Source organism: Triturus cristatus, chromosome 7, assembly GCF_964204655.1.
Source record: "Triturus cristatus chromosome 7, aTriCri1.1, whole genome shotgun sequence".
Lineage (NCBI taxonomy): Eukaryota > Metazoa > Chordata > Amphibia > Caudata > Salamandridae > Triturus > Triturus cristatus.
The window spans coordinates 694,767,038-694,774,844 of NC_140590.1; the positions used below are offsets into that span (position 1 = coordinate 694,767,038).

General features: G+C 49.5%; 1 pseudogene; it reads right to left on the reverse strand.

Moving 5' to 3' along the window:
* Positions 1-3,369: 3,369 nt before the first annotated feature.
* LOC146810359 (U11 spliceosomal RNA) lies at positions 3,370-3,538 on the reverse strand (annotated as a pseudogene).
* Between the last annotated feature and the right edge of the window lie 4,269 nt (positions 3,539-7,807).

Consider the following 7,807-nt stretch of genomic DNA (forward strand, 5'->3'; position numbering starts at 1 on the left):
CATTGTGAAGTATGCCCCGCGGGCGATCACTAACCTGTGTGCTCTACCGGACCAAACGAAAGGTAAGCCAACCGATACAGAATCAATGTAACTTGAAACCTGTGACTTTGCGAGCAAGCGTCCCAAGGCAGAGGACCCACGCACGCTCATGCCCGCTCCCACCGTGCACAAGGTCCACCGCCAGCAAGCAATCCACCCCAGGACCTTAATGGAGCTTTCAAGAATCTATGGGACTTAAGGGATGGCCCCGGCTAGCAAGAGTCCCATTCCCTCATTCAAAACCGGGGATAAACACATATCACAGGCAACGTGGGGAGAGCCCACCCAGTGTTCCAATTGTGCATGTTTCAACAGCGCAAAGGTATCGGTAATTTGCCCCCTGCGCCACTTACACCCTTGTCCTGTCACGAGCGGGTTCCGTCGGTCAACCGGACACCAAGCACGATCTAGGAGAGAGAATGGAGAGGTGAGCGCAATTGAAACAAGGTATAGGAGGCGCTCGACCTGGTTCTGTCAAGCATGTCCCGATGGCCGTGCAAACGTACTCTCAGTACCCCCCCAAGCCTGCCCACGTATTGTAGCGCCGTCAGGGTCCTGAGGCAGAAGGCAGGTGACGTAATGTCCCGGGGACCTAATACGCCTTGTACGACAATGGCTACTTGAGAGAAGAGTTTGTACTTTTGCCCCCGCATCTTGGGGTCACTTGTATCATTGTCAGGGCCAAGCACCATTCAAGTGTTATTTATTTAATGTAGATTTATATAGCGCGAAGGTATTAGAGCGCTTTACATGAGCACCGCTTACATTCAGGCACGGGGAGATTAAGTGATTCGCCCAGAATCACAGGATGTGGCGTCGACCCCAAGGCTCGAACCTTGGTTCCCTGCACCTAAGTTGGAAATCTCTGCATATCTTCTTTATCTAGCGCGACTCGACCCGAAGGTATTTGGAGCGTGTAGCACCGCATTTACATACATATTTAGGCACGGGGGGATTAAGTTTAAGTGATGTGCCCCGAATCACAGAATGCGGCCCCGAGACTCGAAACACCAACCAGATTGAGATTGAGGACCTGAGCCTCGGTCCTTGTATACGTTTCGCTCTTTATGCATATATCCCGTAGCACCGTATTTACATACACATTGAGGCACGGAGTGATTAAGTGATTTGCCCCGAATCACAGAATGTGGACGCGACCTCGCGGCTCGCCCCTGGTTAAGTACCCTGTATCGTTGTCAGGGCCATTCGCTATTCAAATCACAACCCAACTATAGTTGTACATCGCGAAGGTCTGAAAGCGCTGTACCCGAGCACCGATGTAAAAGCCGACAGGCGCATTTGCTCCCTACGAGTGTAATCAGGGTGGCCTATCGACTCGCGATGCGGACGCGGCTCCGAAGCTCTAAGACCTCGCACCCCCTGAGTCAGTGCGGCGGGGGTGAGGAGATGCCACGACAGGCGGACAAGGTCCCGCACAGGAGGACACACCATGGGACAGGGATGCTCCCACCGCTCCCGTCCATACGCCCGGCCTCAGAAACCGGCACCGCTCCCCACTCTCCCTTGGGCCATATCCGTTCGCTGGGGATGAAGGTGCCTGCCGAACCAGGGATCAAACCAGGCGCGTCACATTACACAGGCCCTAGTAGAATCAGTGGCTGGCCTATCTCGCGATGCGAAAGCGGCCCCGAGCCGCGAAAACACAAACCAGATTCGGACCTTGAAGCCATGAGGCGTGGTTCATGTCTAGATTACGCTTTTATGCATATTTTATGAATCGTCTCCGCATTCAATATAAAAGACAATACCGACTCTCACACCCTGGTCCCCCGCTCCGAGGTTGCCTGTTTCTTGTGGGCACGGGGAGATTAAGTGAATTGCCCCGAATCACGGGATGTTTTGCCGACGCCGAGGCTCGAACCTGGTTCCTATTTCCAATGTCGGCAGCTCTGGCCGTTACGCCACAACCTCTTTTCTCACGCTGATATTGGTGAAAAAGACACCGTTTAGAGATTAGGGTTTAAAGGATCTACAAAGCAGTGTTCATAGTTGCATCGCTTACTATAAGGAGACCCGTTTTAATCTTTAATTACGGATAATGCCTACAATATGCAATATGAACGTCAGGAGAGCACAAGGTAAAGCCCCCTGTCACTGCGGCCGCCCGGTATCAGAGGACCTGGACAAACAGGCCGAACTAGGCTGGCTCCCTCTCGCATACCTCTGCACGCATACCCGGTAAGCGCTGCCTGCCTCCCGGTTCTGTCGTGCACCACAATCACGCCCAGCACGCTCAGCCCCCGTGGACCTCAGGTGAGCAGCCGAATTATGGCCGTGGAGGGAGGGGGGAGCTTGTTTTATGAGGCAGGGTACCCCCAGAACGCCAACCCGTATCCGAGGTTCGAACCCGGTTCCCGAAGCTCCAAAGACGGGCGCAGATCCCCCACACCCCCCCCCCCACCAGCCGTGAGCACCAGGTGAGGCAGGGTGTCCGCGCGAAACCGCGCGTTAGCCGACAGCCTCCCAGATCCCACAATGGGCAGTGCAGCCATCCCGTCCACAGCGCATCGTGCGAGGGGTGGGGGGGCGTTACGCGCACGCAACCGGACTTGCCACTCACACCGCATCCCTAACGAGGCCCTGCGCCCTCTTGGCCAAACTTGCGCCCTCCCCGCCCGTGGCCATCCGGGCCACAGGGCCCCGTCAACCTGGTACTGCCCAGGGACGGGGCCGGGGCGGGAAGGGTAAAGCAAGACTCACCGTGGTGCAAACGCATGATGGCGATGGGGCCCGCGAGGCGATGACGACGGCAACGATCCCGAGACAGCGACCGAGGCGAGGTGGGCGACAAAAGAGGTCGCCAGTGAGGGTGGGGGAAGGCTAAATAGCCTCCCCCTCACACCTGGGCCCGGAAGTGACGCGCATTGCGCGTCACTTCCGGCCCTGACACGGAGGGGGGCACCAGTCTGTGTCCCTGCCCCCCCCGAAGGAGGGAGTGGGGAGGGGTGACCGGGGCCCCGGGGCCACTAAGGCGCCGACCGCCGAGTGGCCCCCTGCGGGGGCCGCGGTCAGCGGCAAAGAGAGCAGAGGGACAGGATGACAAAGAGAGGAAGACCATATAGTACAAGGTGCACGTACCAGAAGCGGGTGCAGAGGTCTGAGGGGCGCACTGACCAGATTATTGCTGTGTTTTTCATTTATAAGAGCGTCCAAAGGACCTGTTTACTCCTTTGCACTAGGGCCCACTTACCATGCCACAGGGACCAAAGGCTGTATGCGAATACAAAAGGAAACACACAACTTGAAGCCTTGAAGGAGTGCCTCTAAGTACTGCCCGCGTGGAAATAGAGAGCCTGACTCTAGGCCGGTGAGGGCACTTTAATGTCACACTTTACCACTGTGCTTTAAACTGACCGAGCAGCCCCGGTAACAAAAATTATGTTTCCGAAATCTCTTGATATCGATTCCGCACAAGGAGCTCCGAGTTCCCCAAAAGCCGGAAGCCCCCTGAGTGCCACTCACGGCAGAAACCCTTTTTAGCCAAATGTACTTGGCATAACACTGCACCTGGCGATTAGTTCCATGTCTTGTAGAGCGAGGAAATATGTCGCTTAACTACCACACCATTCGCGGTTTAGGGAAGATGTGCATGCTGAGCCTGCCCTGCGCACGGCGCAGCTGTGTGGTCTTCAGCCTCAGGGTGGGGCATCAGGTGGGCAGGGCTGGGCTGACTGAATTGTCATGCGCAGTCAATGTAAACTGTACGTGCGGAGGCAGTGGGTCTGAGTCAGACACAGTGACCGAAATTTAATTACCAGCCTGTGCCTGCCACCAAAGCTGTAAGACAAGTCTCAGGGGAGTCGGTGAGACTGAGAGAGTGAGATGACAAGACAACTGGTAGTAGTACTACTAGTCCAGTCACTCACTATATATTGTGTTGAGTTCAGTGGTCAAAGTGGGCGGAATCCGCAGGGCACGTCGTGCCCCTACTTCTTTAATTTAATGCGATGCATCCCAGGACGCCATAAATAGCCACGGCCTACATAGAAGGCTCGGCGTTCATGGCTGTTGGGGACAGGCGGGGCGGGCAGGAAAGGAAAACTGGCTCTTTTTTCTTTCCTTCTTGCCCAGAGAAGACAAGGGCAGTGTCCACTTCTTCTTATTCACTCTCTTTCTGTCTCTGTCTCGCTCCTCCTTACTTGCTGAAAATCATGAATTCAACAAAATAGCTTTTACCCTCTCTTTTCTCTCCTTTCCTTTATTTGTTCACCTGTGAAATGGATCCAAAAAAAAAAAACACTGGCTGGAAATGTCGTCTTTTTCGGACATTTTTCTATTCCAAGGTGCAGCCTCGGGATGGAGAGAATTTTATTAAAAAAAATACAACAAATAAATAGCCAAATAAAGCAAGACATAGTGGTCGCAAAGTGGCCAGATTGGTTTTATTCACACTCACACACTTTAGCGCCACTTTACAAAGTTTACCAGTAAAGCGATACTTTTGTTTTCTGGTCTTTCTTTGAACAGCATTGTTTTCCTTAGTTGGGTAAGCGCATAATTCCTGAAGGGACTGCAATACCTAGTTAATGTGTAGAGTGGAAAATGTTTGATTTGTTCATTATAAGCGGTTTTCCTTCTTTTAGTTTATCTGCGTCCAGGGATGTGGTCTTTATAAACCAAACTGCTTACATTTTGTAAGGATTTAAGCAATGGACATTGAAGCTGTTCACTTCTAGGCCTTGTAGTCATTTCCTTAACTTTTCACGCAAAAACACTCATTGATTTCTGAATGAGTGTAAAAGCATTAAGGTAACCACGTTGTTCCTGCTTACATGCTTTACTTAATCTTGCATTTCCTATGAGTGTTTGCTTTTTCCAGGATGTTGTTACTTTTTTTTTTCAATATTCAAAGTCACAAGAGCAACCCTTATGTCCCTGCGAACCGGGTAAGTACACTGTACTACAAAACAATGTTCACAAGGAACTCATTTGAAAATAGTCATCTATCGCGTACAACATCAATAGTTGTGTTTGAATTAATCTCTCACAGGACTAACACGAAGTCAGTACTTAACACAGTAAGCCTACACACAACCAATCATAATTTACCAAGCCTCAGCCGAGGTCTTTTATTTAACACAATTTTTGATCACATATAAAAACATATGTAGAGGTTTTGTGTAGACAAACGAAATAAGAGACAGCTCTGACTGAATTATCATATATTATTTACAAACTGTCCTTGTTAATTTTTCCAATAACCTTTTGCACTTTTATTATTTTTTGTTTATTTGTGTCTGTGAGGTTATGGTTTCACTGGGGTCACTTTGCACTGCGAATGTAAGAAAGAGAGGAGTAATGTTTATATGATATGTTTTTATATGTGATCAAAAATTTGTGTTAAATAAAAGACCTCGGCTGAGGCTTGGTAAATTATGATTGGTTGTGTGTAGGCTTACTGTGTTAAGTACTGACTTCGTGTTAGTCCTGTGAGAGACTTTTTTTTTCAGGCAGCATATTACACTTGTCTAGTGCATTATTTGAATTGAGTCGCATCCAGGTGTTTATAGCACAGCAGGATTTGGTTGTAGATGAAGGCGGCGGTGAACCATTTAATTAAATTGCTTTCCTTCCGCACGAGTTGGGAGAGAGACTTTCAGCGCCCTTTCACAGACTAAAGTACTAGAAGGACCAAATAGCATCCCACGCAAGATGCGTTTCACCTAATCCAATACTTTACAACACTGGGGGCTTATCTCACACCAGCGAAGATCAATAAGTATTATAACCGCGCGGACATTGCCTGCCCACGATGCCTCTCGGTTGACACGGACTTGCTTCACATGGTATGGGGCTGCAACGTCTGGGAGAATACTGGGAATCTTTGGTGCTTTCCCTAAATCGCTGCACTGGTCGCAATGTGCCCCAATGTTGGGAAACCTGCATCCTGCATATTTATAGCAGAACTAAGGATCAACAAGCATTTGCAATGCAATAGGTCTCGCATTTACGCGAGTTTAAGCTATTGGCATTGTAAATGACGATGCCTTTTATTTATGTTTGAAAAACGAAAACACAAATAAAAGGCATTGTTATTTGCAATGTGAATAGCTCAAACTCGCGTAAATGCGAGACCTATTGCATTGTAAATGCTTGTTGTTCCTTTCACTGTAGCAGTGACCTGGTTTGTTTTAAAAAAAATAAGACCTTTGGCCTCACGCTGTTTTTTCATTTGCATCTCACTGATGCTGGGAACAAAGAGATTGCAATCTTTACTGCCGATCTTTACTGCCATGCGGCCCGCGAAAGTGAAAGCAAACGAGTGCTTTCAGGCCTCCAAATGGTGCGCGTGCCCGGCCGGCGCACATGCACTGTATTTGGAGGCCTGAAAGCACTCATTTGCACTTCCAGATCCCCCAATTACTAAAGCTCTCGCGAGAGCAGCGCTAAAGCGCTGTCTCAGGCGAGACCTAAAAAGTGACCTCCCGTTTCATCGCCCTGGGCTGATAGTCGCTAAACGCCTAATCACCAAAAGGTGGCGATCCCCTGAGCCTCCTGTAGTTCTAGCGTGGCAACGCTAGATTCGGGTCTGGGTCACAGCAGAAAGCGTCGCACTGCGTAGAGAGGACGCGCTAGCACTGCATAAGACACCAATCGCCACACACTGGGACACGATAATGCGCAAACTCCAGGAAACAGATGGGACCTCTGATACTGGGCTAGAGATTGCTCCAGATGAGTAGTAAACTTAACAGTTGGAGGGGTGGAGCGGCAGTCTCCTCTGACTGCCAAAACAGGCATGGTGGGCATGTTTATGGCTGACCAGGCGCAACTTTGACAAATCTTACAGGCTGGGAAGTGGAAACACACTACTGTGCACTCGTTGTCTCTCCTCTTTGTTGGGATGCAGGGAGAGAGGGGGCCTGAGCTGTGGGCGGCACCATGTTAGTTGGAACTCTCACCCCATTTTATGTTTTAGTGGTCCCCAACATTATTATCCACCTCCTCTGTTATCAACTCTCACTACAGTATGCCTACTGCCGTTCACTTGGCGAATTATGCGATCCAACAGCCACCCGTTTACAATACGTCAGAAAATTGTATGAAGCACACATTGGGAAGCACATGAATGTGCACAGAGGCGGTCTTTAACACTGTGAAATTACTGCATGCATGTACCATGAGCCGCGTATTGTTCACATTATGCAGGCAGCATACGCCGTACTGCAGATATTTACTGTGTTCTCTTGTTGTCAAATCCAATAAAACAGATTCAAACAAAAGAATATTTTTACATCCTTCCTAAACTGTAGAAGGAATAGATGTTTTAGGATGAGGGGCAAGCCATTCCAGACTTTGGAAGTCCCGCAGATTACGCCCGTGTCTTCCGCACTGGCTCAAATGGAACACGTTGCCATTGCAAGCTGCTGTTTTATTGCCTGAGATCATAAGTTTGGTGCAGATTTACTAAGAATGAAAGCCACTGCGAGCAAGTAACACCCACAGAAACCATGTATGAGACAAAAAATTAATTGGTAAGGGAACCTATTTCTGGCAGGAAGAACGCCTGTTACTTCAGCACACCTTTCTCTGTTGATGGCATTGAATGAGAAGAACCCCAGAGTGGAACATTTAATCACAACAAATAAATGCCACAGGACCGCTTCACTTGTCTTAAAAAGTGAACCGATAACCCCCAAGCCGCCTTTGCCCGTAGGGTAATCTGCTGAAAACCACAACAACAGTAACTTACTTCTTTGAGGGGGCCTTGAATAGTCCTTGGCTGGGTTATGTCCTGGAACAGCTA